The sequence below is a fragment of the Elgaria multicarinata genome, chromosome 8 (genome assembly GCF_023053635.1).
Source record: "Elgaria multicarinata webbii isolate HBS135686 ecotype San Diego chromosome 8, rElgMul1.1.pri, whole genome shotgun sequence".
Lineage (NCBI taxonomy): Eukaryota > Metazoa > Chordata > Lepidosauria > Squamata > Anguidae > Elgaria > Elgaria multicarinata.
This window is the reverse complement of record NC_086178.1, coordinates 71,626,093-71,643,714: the sequence shown is the minus strand read 5'-3', so window position 1 is coordinate 71,643,714 and position 17,622 is coordinate 71,626,093. Positions and strand designations below refer to the sequence as shown.

The following is a 17,622-nucleotide window of genomic DNA, read 5'->3' as shown; positions in this document are numbered from 1 at the left end:
CAAGTGCTGAGCAAGACAGAACGTTATCCTGACAGAATGCATTTTTAGTGGTCACCTGTTTTTTCTATCTACAAATATGATTCTCGTTCCAGTTGTTGTGGAGATCTGCTGATCCAGCTTGTAGTAAATATCATTTTTGTGAAATACAGTCTTCCTTAATTTGACTTCCTTGGAACTACAAAAAACATGTTAAGTTAGGAAAGAGTTGGCAGGGAATTGAAATACGCAACTCAGTAGTTAACGACAAAGGAGTTCAGCTTGATTTTGTAGTCCATAGGAACATGGCTTTTAACAAATTAAACTATTTGTCCAATGTTGTCTACTCAAACTGGCCAGTAGCTATCAAATCTCATTTTAATCTATCAGACATGGGTATTTCATTTTTGTTTTTCTGTGGGTGAGGCTGGGCCATGGCAGACTGAAGCAGGAAAGAGCAACATTGGGGTGGAAAAGAGAAGACAAAATTGTCCTATGTGCATCTTCCTGTATTTCCATACCTAGGCTGCAATAATATGACTACTCTGGTAGTAAAAACCATTGAAGTCAAAGGAACATATGGTGCTGGTCATAAGGAAGTCCCTATAAAGGAATATTTTAAAGATATTCCCTGTATAGGTAAGAACAAAATTATGCAAAACTTACAGTGAAAAAGGTGATAAAAAGCTGCTTGTAAGTATGAAACCGCTATTTTATTGTAAATTAACATGCTTGAGTGATCGGACTTGCACTATTCAAGAAATATATGTGTGTAAGGGGGGAATTAATGGGAAACATGATTTAAATCACTGATTTACAAATCCACCTGGTTTCTTCCTGATTTAAATCACTTTGATTTAAATTAATCTAGCCTGTAGACAAGGGAACTGAATTAACATCTTGACTATAATAGTCTGTAAACTTCATAGCCTGAAAGATTCCAGCATGCTCAATGGTAAGATACTTGGAATATCACACTCTATTGGTAATCTTAATTTATATACATTGTAACTTGAGCTTTCCTGGTGTGGTGGCAATCAGGTAGGAAAGACCCCACCCATGTAATTGCAATATCAAAGCACACACTGCAGCCACATGGGTTCAGAGCACATAGATCTTCGGATCACAGCATGGAATGTATCTAGGGGACTTGGTCTGCTGGTTCCTGGACAGTTAGTAGTTGGTTGGTTTGGTGGTTTTTTTGCTGTGGTTTGGTTGAGCTCATTCTAGTATTCTGTCAACCTGCCCCTCCAAAAGAACTATACAATCATCTAAAGGCCAAACCATGTTCCCATGCCTCTTCTCTCAATATTGTTGTGTCCCTTAACTCTAAAAGCTTCCGTCAGAAAGCTTCTACTTTATATTCTTTTGGTTGAAAATATATTCTTGTTTGTGAACACCTTTTTGTTTTCTCCTTCATTAACCTTACACTGTATTTAAGTTGTCAAAAGATACTCATTTTGTTTTTTAAGCTAAGCTTCCTTGCCCTGTAGCATTTCCCAGGCTCTCTTGGCATGTACATTTTCATGCAAATTAGCTTCAATTTAAGTCCACAATGTTGCTTTACTTTGGCCAGCTGTCTGCCTTCTCAAAACCTTTTCTGTTGAGTTTGCAATTTTTTAGAAACGTATACTTTGAAACTTATAGTAGAACTTATAGTTTCTGAAAATGTTCCTCGTGGTATGTTTGAGAGATCGTTCTCTGAAACACGAACAAGGTGTTTAAATGGAAACTTCATCCAGATTTGCATAGAGTCCACAGGAAATGTAATTATTTCAGTTGGTCAGGCCATTTCATTCTCATGGCATGGCATGATATCAGATGGATGGAACAGCAGAAAGGATTCCAAAATGTCAGAAAAGAAACAAAAGGCCAATTCATCTGTGATTAATCATTACGCTAAATACCTCTGATAGGCTGTGGTCATAAGCAGAAGGTATTTTTTATTGTGCAGTGCTTGAGAACTAGTTCCTGTGGTTAGGTTTTGGGGGATTCAGCAACTTCTCAGTAGCACTGAAAGCTTGTGTAGTAGTAGCCTGCAACTCCACATCCGCAAAGTCAAGCTTTGGCAGCCTAAATCCCCTGAGCTCTGGCTTTTTCACAGTTCCCTGACTGTGGAATTTAGTTAACCTTTTTCAGTAAACTTGGCTTCGCTGCCTAAGCAGAAATGGAAAACCACAGCAGAGCAAAATCCCAACAGGATGTTGTTTAGCCACATTCTCTTGTGAGTCTGCCACTATAACACTGAAAGGATTGCAAATCTCTTGCCAGTCCCACACACAACGTAGCTGGCACGTAATATTTTCCCGACTTCATCCTATTTTAGCTGCCTTTAGATGACAATCAGCTATTCACTAAAGTATTGATACTTATTGGCAGAGCCAGACACCTATGCTGATAAAGACCTGGGATAAAGACTTCTCAAACTGGCAGCTTTCTTTAGAGGTTGGTTGTAGTAGGCCAGCCAACATCCAGAAAATGCTTTAGAAATGAGTTATTGGCGTCAGTGTGTGAAAAGCAGGCATTGATGCCAGATCACTTGCATCTACAGGTCACTAGTGTCTGACAGTTCATTACTTTGAGAGCTGTGACAGTTCTCCCAAAAGTAGCCTAAATCATGCTGTTCAGTGGTATGTCACCTTGAAAATTACCCCATGTACAATTGATCTGGCAAGGATGCTTACTTTTAACTTGGTGACACTGACACAAGTAAAAAAATGGCATTGTGACTGGCCTACTATTGGCGCTTCAGGTGTGTTTAATCCACAATGTGTAAGAAGGGCCACTTTGGATTTGCTAGTAAGAAGGAACAAATACTTAGGAACTAAACTGTTCTAGGAAGATAGTGCAGTGATATGAAGTAATACTGTTTGACCTAATCTAGGGAAGCATTTTTCCCTGATCAGAATATTATGAATATATGTTTAGGACTGTAGTGATTCGGTTTAACGTGTGTTTATACTCCATTTTTTAGTTATTTATCTATCTGCACACAGGCAACTACAAAAACATTCCAGAGCTTTAGCCAGGGAGCTCTCCTCCTTCCCATTGCAAGGAGAGTGAGTGATGTACAATAGATTTTGTATCATGCCAAGCAAAAGGTAAATAAAACATAACACAATCTATCATGAACTAAATGTATTTTTGACTCTTTGTAACCCAGTGAGCTTGAATAAGCAAAAAAAATGATAGCCATTAACACAGGATTTGTGGATTTTTCAGGCATTTAGATTATTTAGATTATTAATAAACTAGATTATTTCCCCCTTTAGCCATATGGGAATATACTTTTTTAAAGCAATCGTAAGATTAGACTAAACCTCCATTTTGTAGGATGATTTCAGTTGCTGTTAAGTAGCCTTATTTACCAGCGAAACACTTCTTCTGAAATCCTCAATTAGATTTTGACTTGCTTGATGGTATTGATTGGGGACAGCCCTATGCACATTTATTTTTGCCATGAGTATAGAAGTGTCTGACCCACAAGCCACTACACTAAAGCTTCTCTCTCATTCTCCTCACCCCCACCCCCATAGAAGCCAGGCACCTGAACCCCAGGCATATCAGCATATCTAACTCTGGCAGCACACGGCCAAAGTGGCTGTGCACAATTTATTTATTTATTTAAGGATTTTTATGCCGCCATTCAGCCAAAAAAGGCTCTCATGGCGGCTTACAAAAGTATTTCTTGACAGTCCCTGTCCACAGGCTTACAATCTAAAAGACATGACACAAAAGGAAAGGGGATTGGGAGGGAGGAGGAGGAGGAGGGGGAAAAGGAAAGCAAATTCAGGCACTACAATCTTAGTTGCAAAGTTCAGCAGTTACATCCCACCAAAGCTACTTCAACTGACCAGAGAATATGCCACAAACTGAGTGCCTGACCTGGAGAAAGAAAATTCTTGCCAGTTGCTACAAATTTGGGAGCAATTGCAGCTGCTCCTGTGTCGTTTGTAATGTCTTTAAACCTTGTTTTAAAGCTTCAAAATTACTCTTCTAAAGACCACTTGGCTATTGAAAGGCGTATTACCACTGACACTCTCAAATGGATGACAGCTTTCAGGAACTTTGATTTCAAGCAACTTTGTTGCTTATCACTTACTGCATTGTATACCATGAAATGTGAGGCTCCACCTATCCTACGAGTTGTGATCTCCACTTGTTTTAGGAAGCAACAGGACTAGGAAAGTGTTAGGTTTTGATGAATGCATGCATTGTGAAAGACTGTTGGCTACATGTTTACAGAAGTGAAAGGTAGCTTGCAAGGGTAGAAGCAGAGTTCTTTCTTACATGCATCCTCTAGAAAACACAGATGGCTTTCTTTGCTTTTACTCTATTTAGATTTCTCCCTACATCCCAAGTATTCATAGCAGTTCACAAAGCAGTAATCTCACTGTGTCCTCTGCCTTGCCATGTGAGGTGGGTGAGTTAACATGAGAAACAGAGGCTTGCCCCAAATTCCACAGTGAAGTACTTTTAGAGAACAAATGCTGCTTAGTTTGCTTCCATATAATTTGGCTGTGCATGTGTTTAACAGGCAAGGGCAGTCCCTAGAGGCATCTAGAATACTTTCCATTTTCTTCCCTAAAGCCATGGTTACACTCCACAGCATGGTTCCTCTCACTTGGAATGGCAGGCCTTGCTCACTTTCTGTAACGTAAACCAAAGTGTTAGTTCCATCCAGATTTTTCTAAGATGACCTTTTATGGTTGATGTACCCTGGATCAAAGCTTGAGAGATTCCTGAGTTTCAGGCAGTAAGGTTTGCAAAACATTGGAATGGCTGCAAAGCATGATTGTAGGCAATAAATTGTCTGCTTTCCATAGGGACATTTCAACGTATGCATGTAACTCTTTACTAGCTTTGGGAAATGTAAATGTGCTCATTGCTTTGTATGCAAACAGTACATATTTAAGTCAGGCTGGATAGAAACTTTTGCATGCTTTGTCATTAAGGCAGTGCATTGAATGCATTTATATAAAATGTATAATGCTAATTTGTTAATAATCTAACACATAAACAGTAGAAATAGTACATTAACCTTCCACCCTTCCATTTTTTAAAACCTGTGTGTGCTTAAAGGTTTGAATTTCAGGTCAATTGAGGGAGAAGGGAAAGGGGTTAATAGCCCCTGAGTTATTAGGGGTAATTTGACTACTGCTGTCAGAGAGAGCTGCCAGAAAGATTAATTCCAGATTCCCATAACAAGCTTGAGACAAACTGTTCTTGAATGAGACGCTAGGGAGAGTTTTATCATGTCTAATTCATGCCCTAGTGCAGTTATACACTCGCTAATCACAGCAGAACACAAAGAAGATTGTCATGAATTATATCGATACTAGAGGGCAGCTAATATAATGGCTTGTGAGTGCCATGATTTACATTACCAAAGCATCCGGGTGTGTGTGTGTTCTTTAGAAGCATATCATTTAAAGTAAATATGATGTATCTTCCATGGAGCATCAACTTTCTTGTGCCATCCCCCATTATAGTTTATACTCTTCTTTTCAAGAAAGTGTAGGAGATATCACAGTCCCGATGTTGCACTGAGAACTGAATGAATTGGCCATACCCTTGTATCTCTGAAATCTGAAGAGTTTTTTTTTTTACAGTTGCTCAGCAGTCTTGTACCCACTATGTTTGAAGTAGAGCTAGGATGCACTATATTATGTATTGTGAAACTCAAGTATTTCCCCACTTTTCATAATATAGTTATTCATCTATTGAACATCTCTGGAAATGTTGATATTTTCTTAAACAATATCTATATTTGCACTATCCTTACACCCTTAAGACTTACTGCAACAAATCAGGTTTTCAGTTGTCTGTAGACTCTAGTTAAAAGCAGATTTCATTTAGATGGGTAAAATATGCCAGATGATAGTTGCCCGCCCCCCAGCCATCATTCACAATGATTACTAAACAACTTTTATCTTTAAACACTTATTACCTCTCAGAATAAATCCCATAGAAGGGATTAGAATAAATCCAGGATGCTTTTTACCTCCATGCTGCAGTTTCTCATAAAATCTGTTTGGAAGCTGTTGTAGGATTTATTTCATAATATTTTAGAGTAACTCTTGAACTGATTCAGACAAATGCAATGTGTTCTGAAAGGAACATGTCAGTAGTAATTATGGTGGCTCCTAGATGTACCATATTCTAGTCCAAGATTGCATGGAATCAAGTAGGTTCTAGGATGGTGCCATGTTTCCAATAATAGTGTCTAGGGTCTAATAGAGTTTTGAGATGCTGTACTAAACAAAGTGCCAAACAAAAGAACCAGTTTTTATTAAGCATTTTTGTGTGTTTGCGGTTTCCCAAACAATTTTGATGGTGAAAGCCAAAAAGCTTTTCATAGAGTATTTTTCTTATGGCATGCCTTGTAATATTGGAGAGACTGGCAAACTGCCATCCCTGTTTTGTAAGCCCGAGAAGTTAGTTGCATAATTGCTTAGGCTTCTAAAACAAAGAGAGGACATATAGCCTGGATTCAATAATCCGTTTTTAGAAATAGCTGTTCAGCTCCCATAGTTTTGCCACAGTTATCTGTGTGCTGATAAACTCCAGGGTACCTACTGTCATGTGTAGTCATGTGTACTATGTGTGGATGCATTTGAAGACTGTCTGAAAATAACAGTTAGTTTGGAACATGCTAGACTTTTCTGCTAGACTGCCAACTAGGACCCAAGGATGTTCCAACAAGGGAAGTCCAAAGAAGTCCAACATAGTCACATTTGACTTCAAGAGAGGAAGCTTCTCTAAAATAAGGGAACTGGTGAAAGAGTAAATCAAGATGGTTAAATCCCTTCAGAATGCTTGGAGGTTACTCAGAACCACAATAATAGAAGCTCAGCTAGAATCTGTACCACAGGTTAAAAAAGGTAACACTAAGTCCAAGAGGACACCATTTTTCTTATTGGAAACAGCAATAATATGGAAAAATGGTAGTGGGTATGGTGGCAAATATATGTAGAGAATCGATGGGGTGGGGTGGGGAAAGAAACAGTGGAACAATATCAAGGAGACATGGAAGTACAGTTGGTCCAATAGTATACATCACTTGCCATCGATCCCTGAATCATACATCCACTTTTAATAACAGGACTTCGCCACTAGCAAGCTTGCAATTTCTCTCTTAGGCTTAAAATGAAGCATGTATTATGTGGGTGAGAAAGAAAACATATATTTAGTAACCATTCCAAAACAACATCAGCATCCTGCTATCATTAAAATTGGTTTTGCCAACTTCTTGGCTAGATATTTGAAGGTCTGGGAAAAAAACAGAAAGATTTGAGGAGAAAAAGTTTTTTTTAGGACTGTTTTTGTGTTTTTTCCAAAAAATTGAAAGAATGGAACAGCTTTGAATTATGAAATATTTTGTTTTAGAATTTAAGACAAAATATATATATTATTATTCAGCTTTTACTTCCCACCAAAGTATTTCTAAGAATTATGTAATAAGATCACTTATTCCCAACATATTTCTTTCATTCCATATTAAAATTATTGATCTAAAGTATATTTTACTTATAGACATTTATTCTGTTTCTATTCTGTGGGTAGAGTCACCATTGTACATTACTGATAGTAAATGTGCATTCTTGATAGCTTGGGTTTTGTTCCACAGAGTCCTATGTTTCTGAGGCTGACATTCTGACCTATTCAGACAATAATTGCAATTTTACAAATTCAGTTTACTTTTGAAAGTTTTAAAATGCAGTGATAATTTTATGAGCAAACTAAGTTATACATAAAATAACTTAAGGAACAGAAAGGCTGCTTTATGTTCCTATAGCAGCTCTCTCTAATCTGGCTCCTTCTGAATGTTTTTGGACTACAGCGCCCAGCATTCTTGACCATTGACCATGCTGCCTGAGGCTGATGAGAGTTGAAATCCAAAATATCTGGAGGGTGCCACGTTGAGGAAGGCTGCCTTAAAGCAACAAAGTCACTTTAGATGTGTAAAGTGTGCTAAAAAAATAAGTATTGCTTAATTGTCAATTTTTTAAAAAAATTCTTTTCCCCCTGAAAAACTGGGGGGAAAACACGTGCTCACCCCCACCCCCCGGCAACATGGCCTCAAAATTTCCAAATATTTTACATCTCTACTCTTGGCCATGTTTCAGCTACTCCTAGAAGGTCTATCTGAATATTCTTCCACTCTGGAGATGGCTAGCCAGGTGGCCAAGATTGGTTGCACTGATTGGCTATTACTGACAATTCAATATTAGTGCCTAAGCTATGCCTGAGATAAAGGGAAGCTTAGAAAAGACCAGCATAATTTGTTACAACATGTATTTTTAATATTTAAAGTAGGTGAAATCAACACCATTTGCATAAACATAATTTCTGTGGGCCAACTTCTAAAGTAGCTCTTAACACAACAAGTGGAAGAAGCAGATCAGTTTGCTACTTGTTAATTCTATTCCGAATTCTTCACAACAGTTAAATTTTTAGTATATATTCATTAGCGTTCTGTTTCAGATACAAGCAGTTGGTTTACCATGACATCTTTGAGAAGTTCAGTGAGGCCATCGATAACACATAGGAGAACAGGGTAATTACAGCTCTCTGGCTGCGTTTTGTATTTAATCTGTTTTGGCAATTTAAATTGGACCATATGCCCTAACTGTTTAACTAAGAGAAAACAGTGACATCTTGATTTACTAGCCATTGGGATACTTTAGTCTTAATTAAGCTAAAAATGCAGTGTTTATCTTGAGGAAAACTGTAGTCTGGAGTGAAACAGCTTTAAAATGTATACAATCTAAGCTAGCAATATCTGTCATGGCAAAGTACAATAGGGAATTTGTTCATAACACATTTGAGTAGGGTTGAACTCTGATAGGCTTGCAATGGATCCACAATTTTTTTCCTTGCAATGTTTTGGAAAAATATTTATTTATTATTAAAAACATTTGTATCTCACTCTATCACCAGGATCTAAGGGCGGCGTACAGATAAAATTATACAACAAAACAATAAATATACACAGCTAAAACCAACTTAAACCATTAATCAAGCTAAAACCAGTATAGAACTTAAAAGCAGTAAAACCAATTAAATCAGTTAAAACAATGTGTAAGCTTGGTAAATTTAGCCATCAATAGTTAGTTACTTCAAACCTAGAAAGGAGGAGGGCGGTGGGGGGAACTGCCTTTGGCAAACAATTCATACTCTATTTTTATTATATCTATACGTAGAATTCTGCTATCTTTTTAGTGAACCATATAGAATTCATCCATGTGAAGAGAAATTTTGGAAACGGGGATATTTTAAATTTTAACTGACCTAACTATCATTAGTCAGTTAAAGTGTCATGTAAAATTATAGTTGGAAAACCTTTGTTCATGCTTATTAAATACATGCAGTTCTAACTATTTTAAGCATTTCTGAACTTCTTTTGCCTCATTGCTCTTTACTTTAAGAGAAAACATACTGTGGGAATCCAGTTCTTTCCTGATATTCATACATTTCTGTATATTTGCTCCAATCTGCAGTAGGACCAAATGATGAATGGAAGTTTGTTTTTGAATATGTTCCATGAGGAAAATTAAAACCTGCTTTATGGGATTCAGGTAAAATGTGACTTATCTGTGGGTGCCATTTCTGTATTGGGCCAATAGATAAATCACGAAGTCCAAGTGTCATTAATGGCATTCTATAAGGTAAAATGTAGGCATGTGCTCCGCTCTGATTAGAACCGGAGAATCAGAAGCGAATTGGCTTGCTCCGCCTTGCCCAGAGGTGGAGTAGAAGCGGACTGCGGACCCCTAGAAGCAAGGCGAAGAGAAGTGCCCATTTTCTGAGCGATCCTCTTTCCGCGGACCGATCCGATCGCTATTTTGAAACTTTTCACCCATAGGATTGCATTGCGGAAAAGAAAAGGGGATAACTGTGTTTTTTTTGAAGCTATCTTTCTGAAACTTCTTGTGCTCAGAGAGTCATGGCTGGGGGTCATTTTGAGCCGACTCTCAGCTCTCTGCATGGTGCAGTTCGCTTACTAGAATTTTTTAAAAAGTAGGGTAAAGGCGGGAAAAATTACCTTTTCGATTGCTGAGGGGCAGAGTCAACTCCCGGTCATGATCACATGATCCCAAAGTTGGAGGAGGGGATAGGCAAAACGGGTAACTTGGGATTCTGGGAACTTCTCTTCCTTAGTCTGAACGGACTTTTCCCAGTGTTTTTTAAAACAGTAGCCCCACCAAATGCACAAACACAACCTGAAATCATATACTAAGACAATAATAAGAGATAGAAAAAACACAGCACTGCTACCCACCCTAACTTTGGGGAACAACTGAATAGATGTGGTGCAAGGGGATGAGCTCCCCTAGGGCATGTGGACATGCCCTCACTCTCCTGTACTTGGAGGGCCATCAGAGCCCTCCAAAGAGTAACCCAGTGGAGCAATGCCTATCATGAGTTGAAGTGAGCGTTTGCTTCTTAAAGACTTGTACCTAGACAGGACCAGTCAAATTGGCAGATGCTTCCCCCTTTGGGCACGTCCACCCCCCCTCTTACTGGTAAAAGACAGATATAGCCTTTTTAAAAAAAGTTCTTCTTGTTGTTTATTCAGCAACACTGCTGCTTTTAATTCCACCCCTCCTTTGTTTATTTATTTATTTATTCCATTTTATATGCATTACTGGCTTATCCTTCCTTGGCTCACTTCCTTATGCCCCCAGAAATGTCTGCTGCCTGCCTGCCTTCCCTCCCTCCTCCCCTGCCCGCCTCGCAGGGATGGTTTGTGTCTGGCTTTGACTCAGGGGAGAAGTCTTTCCTGCGCTCAATTAGACTTTTGGAAGTTCCAAATCCATTTTTCAAGTGTGGAAGAAGATTCATATTTAGCTTGATCTCTACTCCCCAATTATGGCATCTTGGGATTTCCTTTGAAATGGCCCCATTGAGCTGTCTGCAGGTTTAAGCTCCGCCAAAAATCAGGGGATGATGGGATTGCCTTGTACCTTGGCATGATTGTGGGTCTAGATGGCATCTGTGAGTGTGCCCACTTCCCTTTTTTTTATCTGTCCAAATGTCAGAGAACAGTCCACGTCTGCAAATGGGGTGCCTGATTTTCATAAATTCCCCAAAAATCAGGGGATGATGGGACTGCCTTGAGTCTTGGCGTGCATGTGTATCCCTGGATAAACTATCATGGTGCCGAGTTTGAGGTTTCTAACCTGCAAATTGATGGAGCTATCGAAAGGGGTGTGAATGGGGTGCCCGATTTTCATAAATTCCCCCAAAATCAGGGGATGATGGGACTGCCTTGAGTCTTGGCGTGCATGTGTATCCCTGGATAAGCTATCATGGTGCCAAGTTTGAGGTTTCTGATGTGCAAATTGACGGAGCTATCAAAAGGGGTGTGAATGGGGTGCCCGATTTTCATAAATTCCCCCAAAATCAGGGGATGATGGGACTGCCTTGAGTCTTGGCGTGCGTGTGTATACATCCATGAGGTGTCATGGTGCCAAACTTGAGGTTTCTAACTTTAACAGAAAAAAAGTTGTATACTTTTTTAGCTTAATGCAAGCCTATGGGGGGGGGGGAAACGGAGCTCCGATCCGGATCTCCGCAGCGGAGCGGAGCGGACATAGGCGGAGCAGGGGCGGAGCGAAGCGACCCGATCTGCAAATCGCGGATCTGGAAGAGAAGCTGAGCAGGGGGGTTCGTGCACACCCCTAGTAAAATGCCCAATCCAATAGAACCCATTTTAGCAACAGACAAGATTACATACCAAAGTCCTGCTTAAATAAAGAATATCTTTGCTTACTGGCAAAGAGAGATAGCACAGAGTTCCCCAACCTATCCTCTCCCAGAAAGAGTCCCAGAGCCTGAGAGAAGCAACCAAGAAGACCCTCTCTTGTGTCACCACCAAATGTGTGGTAGCCGGACAGTGAGAAGGGCCTCCTACCAGATCTTAAAATCTGGGCAGTCTCATATAGGATGCGTCTTTGGGGTATCCTGGTCCCAAGTCATATTGGGCTTTGAGGAGGGGGTTAAGAGTGGTTGCCCCCAACTTCCTGCAGTGTAGGCAGCGGGCAAACAAATTACCTGCTAGACGTCCACCACCCCTTAACGTCCAAACCCAGCCTGGGCCAGGAATACGCAGACTACTCAGGTCTGTCTTGGGGCACCGAAGTAAGGGTTCAAACTAACACCCTCTTTTTCGGGCCTCAAACCTAAAATTCTAAGCCCCAGCAAGACCAAAGCACAAGGCTCTGAATTTAGCAGTGAGGCTTAAGAGGAATAAAATACAAACAAACTTTAAAAAAGATGTAAAGTTTATTAACAAAAAGGAAGGGGGGAAAGGGCTAGGAAAGGTGTACCAGTATCAGCAGAAAACAGAGCAACCCAAAGCCATCAGAGAAACCCTTTAAGACAATAGAGAAACATTTTGGGAGATTGCTGTAAGCAAAAACAAAGTAATACCTATCATGTCTTCTACTTTACTGAACTAAGGATCTTCCCATAGGACAGGAACCAATGCAGGATCCAAAAGATCCAGAAACCCCTGGAACTGAGATGCCAGCACATACCTAAAGCTTTTAAAACTTGATGTTGTGCAGACTTTATACTGTTAGTTTTACCCTACCCTGTGCCTGCTTACCCTACCCTGTGCCTGTTTGCATTCTCTTCCCCTCCTTATTGTTTTACTATGATTTTATTAGATTGTAAGCCTATGCGGCAGAGTCTTGCTATTTACTGTTTTACTCTGTACAGCACCATGTACATTGATGGTGCTATATAAATAAATAAATAAATAAATAAATAATAATAATAATAATAATAATAATACTAGCTGTAAATGATTCAGTACAGTGGATTGGGGGCAGGGAGGGGTTAAACAGATGTCTCACCACCGGTTCCTTTAGACAAAATGGAATTACACCTTGCCATAAAGAGGCATTCAACCACCCCCAGCTGCTTCTATAAGCCAGGAAGGGAAAGGGTCCAGTACATGTGTGGTAATTTTTGTGAACCGCCCAGAGAGCTTCGGCTATTGGGCGGTATAAAAATGTAATAAATAAATAAGGCCTCACCTCTCCAAGAATCCTCCTTGTATTATCAGGCCATATTAAGGTGAGACATATTCAAATAAAATGTTGCGAAAAGTTCAACTTTCAGAGGCAGTCGATAACTCAATCTTTTTGTTAAATGCAATTGTCAGTTTTTCTTTGTTTATATAATTTCAGGAGATTCTAGTCATATTCATGTGTTTTGATGAGCGCCTCATGCCATGCTTCTCGCCTGCCCAAGGACCTCCACTTCCCTTACTCGGCTTCGTCCTTTTTCTTCTGCTGCCCCTTACGCCTGGAACGCTCTTCCAGAACACTTGAGAACTACCAACTCAATCACAGCTTTTAAAACTCAGCTAAAAACTTTTCTTTTCCCTATAGCTTTTAAATATTGAGTTTGTTCTGACTCTATACTGTTAGTTTCACCCTACCCGGTGCCTGTTTACACTTCCCTGTGCCTGTTTGCATTCTCTTTCCCTCCTTATTGTTTACTACAACTTTATTAGATTGTAAGCCTATGCGGCAGGGTCTTGCTATTTACTGTGTATAATCTGTACAGCACCATGTACATTGATGGTGCTATATAAATAATAATAATAATAATAATAATAATAATAATAATAATAATAATAATAACGGGCATGACATCCCCACCCCTTCTTACTCCACATACACACACAAATACCATTTCCACTGTCCTTTCCCACTTTTCAAGTCTAGGACTTAAGTAGAAAGGAGAAAATGCAAAGGCAAACTAAAGTGTTTAAATGTAGCAGGCACAAAATATCTGGGAAAAGATTACTTAATTTTGTTTCTTTTAACCCGCTTATGTGCATAGTTATAATATTTGGTTTCTTAGAACAGCTCTTTTTATTCCTGTCAGTTACTTCAATATTATTGTTTCAGCTTTGAATAAACATTCAGACATCTTACCTCAATAGAGAATCCATAAAACGTTCTATTTCTGTCATCAACAGTCTGGAACCAAGGTACAAAGCCTGCTGCAGACTAAATAATATTTATTGGTCTTGAAGGACTAATTGCCTAATCTTTTCATTCCATTGTTTTAGCATGGGGTGAAACACTAAATACTCTTCTGAGAGTTTTTACTCTTTTTCAGTAATTCAAAAGAAAACTTATTCAGTAGTTACCTTTATGATGGCATGATGATGGATTGTTTATAATTCTTCCCATTAAAGATCCTGAAAGATTTCAGCAAGTTTTCATTTAGATATTTTGGGCCTATTATATAAACTTTTGCAAAATAAGAGAGAATTATATTGATTAAACTGAAAGTAAGCATATTTAACAGTAGATGGAATGTATTCTGTCCCACTATATTCATAATATGGATTTATAATTCTCAATCTTACCCTTTCGGTTTCTGCTTCCAGTCAGTAAAAGAAAGCCATAAATCCCCCTGCAGGGTTATGATTTTATTAGTTTATTTATTTATTTGCAATATTTGTATCCCAGTTCACATCCAAAAATTTTGGAGCAGGGAACAGCAGAATAAAAGTATCATATTAAAATTATTAATATTTTTAAAAAGAAATGGTTCTGATAAACTGAGTTTTGATGTACCGCAGCTAGTCATTCAAGGAAGGCTTCCTAAAATAAGAATGTTTTCAAGAGGCGCCGGAAGCAACACGATGTTGGCTCCTGTCTGGCCTCCAGGGGCAGGGAATGCCAAAGAAAGGGGGCTACTACACTGAAAGCTCTTCTTCTGATGGACTCTAATCAGTCCGTAAGTCCATGTAGAACCACCAGGAGCATGCCCTCTGATGACCTCAGTGACTGGGCAGGTTGGTAAGGGAGAAGGTGCTCTCAGGTATCCTCATCCCACGTTGTTTAGGGCTTTCTACACCAGTAATAAAACCTTAAACCTTACTGGCCTGGTAGAAAATTGGCAGCCAGTGCAGTTCCCTCAGCAAAAGAGTTGCATATTGAAAAAGGGGAAGCTCCTAACAACTGCGAAGCTGATGCATTGTGGACTAGCTCCAGCTTCTGAAAGAGGAATGTTATTATGATAAGGAATGTTTAAATTTCTGTAGGAATAATGATAAACAAAATGCTTTAAATGTTTGTCTATTTATACATCATACAGTTTGTTCCATTCCAGGCCCACATGGAGCATATAACAAAAATTAAATGGCTAGGGTAAGTGTATACTTTCTGCCCTGCCACGAGATATTTAGTTAGTAGAATTTGCAAGATCAGGGTGAGTGCTAAGCTTGACCTGGCAGAAACATTACTCTTATTCATAATTTGGGAGTGTTCCCACATGGAACTGTCAGGAGAAATGTGTCTTTCTCTCTTAGAATCAGCAACTCTTTTTGTTCCTCAGCATTTATTAAGCCTTGAAGTTCAGGTATTTCCAGTCAGCTAGAATGGCGTAGTGGTTAGAGTGTTGCACTAAAACTGTGGAATGGTTCAAATCCTCACTTAGTCATGACCTTGAGATAGTCACAATCTCTCAACCTAACCTACTTCACAGGGCAGTGGTTAGGATAAATGTAGGGCGCATATATACACCATCTTGAGATCCCAGGAGGAAAGGAAGAATGTTAATTACCTGCTTCGCACGATATGGCCAGGTCAACATGAGGCCACAGTTTTCAGTATATAACTACTTATTGGTGGTTGTGCCATGTTGTGAGAACCCAACCATTGTGGATTATTTGAGGGTTAAATAACCCTCAATTAGTAGTAGGTTTATGTGACGGTTGTTTAACTCGTGATTAACCCATGCTGGCCAGGTTCACTTGACATGGTGCAACCCACTATCACCCTGATTGAGGGCTGCGTATTCAAAATGTCAGCTGGTCATGATAGGCCAGCTGTGTCATGTGAACCACCCAATTGGAGGGAAAACAGCTGTTGTGTCTCAAGCAGCATTACAAAAGATCTAGAATTAATATTTTTTGTCATTGACTAATATATATATATATATATATATATATATACACACACACACACACACACACACACACACACATATATACATACATAAGTTAATAAAAAAGTCAAATGCACAAACCTTTCTACAGTTGGAAGGCAATAGTAATGAAGAACAAGGACGCCAAATCAGATTTATAAATAGCGTCTTCATGACAACCGACTACTTAGAATCCACAATCTGTTTCCCTAAATTTTATGGTGAACACAACCTTAAAGCCTGGGATCCCAAGATCTATTTTAGATATGTCCAAAGACTTCGCATGTCCAAGGGATTATTTTAGTTTATTTTGAACAGCATACTCTCATGCCATATGACTAACTCCTTTTGAAAGTCCTCTACATTTCAAAAAGGCTCACCATTTAGCATGACAGATGCTCTTTGAGAAACATTTTTGCACTTTATTATGCAGCTGCATAAAATGTGAATAATCTCACTTAAACTTTCTATAGTTCGGATTTTCTTTCTTCTCTTAAAGTCCTCTACCTGTTTGTTTGTTTGTTGCTCTACACTGGGTTAATATCTCTTAGTTTGAATGAGGGTTAAAAAGAAGCATTTTTTATGATTAGAGGAAGTTTGAAAGAACACAACAGGGCCTTGGGAGCATTAACACATATATAGTTACATTAGAAAACAAAGAATGTTACAGGCCATTAAAACAGCATCATACAACTTGTGACAGGCCACATGGGATGGTCAAGAAAGAAAATCTTGAGCTTGCATGCTATCCCTGTCAGTCCCATAGCGATCTTTAATCTGTTAGAGTGATTGTCCTGTCTTTTAATCTGCTGGGTCATGGTTTAGGGTATGGAACTTAAAGATGAGAAGCCATCAATGGGTAGCATATAAAGGTTTCTGTTTAGCTGCTTGAAGGAAGTTGTACTTCAAAAGACATATAATGGTCATAGGGCAATTATACAGTGTTGTCCATTTAATATATAAATCTATAAGATCTTTTTAAAGTTACCATAAACAGTGCTTCGAATGGTTATGACGTACATCTTTTGGATTCTAAAATACACTTACTGAGATGAACATCTGAGATGGTTCCATAGTGATGTTAGTATTGGACTATGACCAGGGAGACCCAGATTCAAATCGCCTCACATCCATGAAGCTGATGGTTAACATTGGGTCAGTCTGACTCTCTGTGCCTAACTTATACCAAAGGGCTGTTTTGAAGATAAACAATGGATGGTTCATGGCAGTGGAGAGACCATGTATAATACCTTGAATGAAGGGAGGAATAGAAATGTAAAAAATAGAAATTCAGTTTGAGTGCTCCCCCACCCCACCCCAGCCATGTCTGGCATTGGAGATTTCATGCAAAAATATATGTTAAAGGCTTTTATATGAAAAAGCAGTTTAAAAAATCTTAATGATAAAAGATTTGAATAGGCAACTACTATTAATGATGAACAAGCCATGTAAATATACAGATAAGACTAAAAAGAAACTGTCCCGAGCTTTTGATAAGGCTTGTCTAAAAATTTAAGGAATATAAATGTATATATTAAAAGCCACATTACTGTCCTTTTAAAATTAGGGCTAGATTAGAATGATGCAACATTTGTTCTTTGATTTCAGAGCCCAGTAGATCACAAAGTAGTAGCATATTTATACTTTTCTTTGCAGACTGTCTAATAGATGTTTCCATAGGAA

General features: G+C 38.9%; 1 protein-coding gene across 4 annotated transcripts in view; it reads left to right on the top strand.

Annotated features, from left to right (window-relative positions):
- Positions 1 to 17,622, top strand: part of ATE1 (arginyltransferase 1) — an 86,995-nt gene that overhangs the window by 44,332 nt on the left and 25,041 nt on the right. The window lies entirely within an intron of this gene.